Genomic DNA, 249 nt, shown 5'->3' on the forward strand with positions numbered 1-249 from the left:
GAAGGCAGCAATTGGAAAACACGTTCGTGATAGGCATTTCAAAAACTAGAGCAAGTAAGTGCAGGTACTTCCCTCTGTGTGTGCACTGTACTATGGCAATGGCCCAGCAGGCTACAGACCACACAAATCCTTAATGCTGGCGTTCACTAACGCCAGCTGCCACTCCTGCCTCCATAGCACCCCACTACGACTTCCCCCAAGCCTCATCCTCTGCAGGGGTGCCCAGCTATCCCCCCCACCCCATACGCA

This window comes from Chelonoidis abingdonii, chromosome 3, assembly GCF_003597395.2.
Source record: "Chelonoidis abingdonii isolate Lonesome George chromosome 3, CheloAbing_2.0, whole genome shotgun sequence".
Lineage (NCBI taxonomy): Eukaryota > Metazoa > Chordata > Testudines > Testudinidae > Chelonoidis > Chelonoidis abingdonii.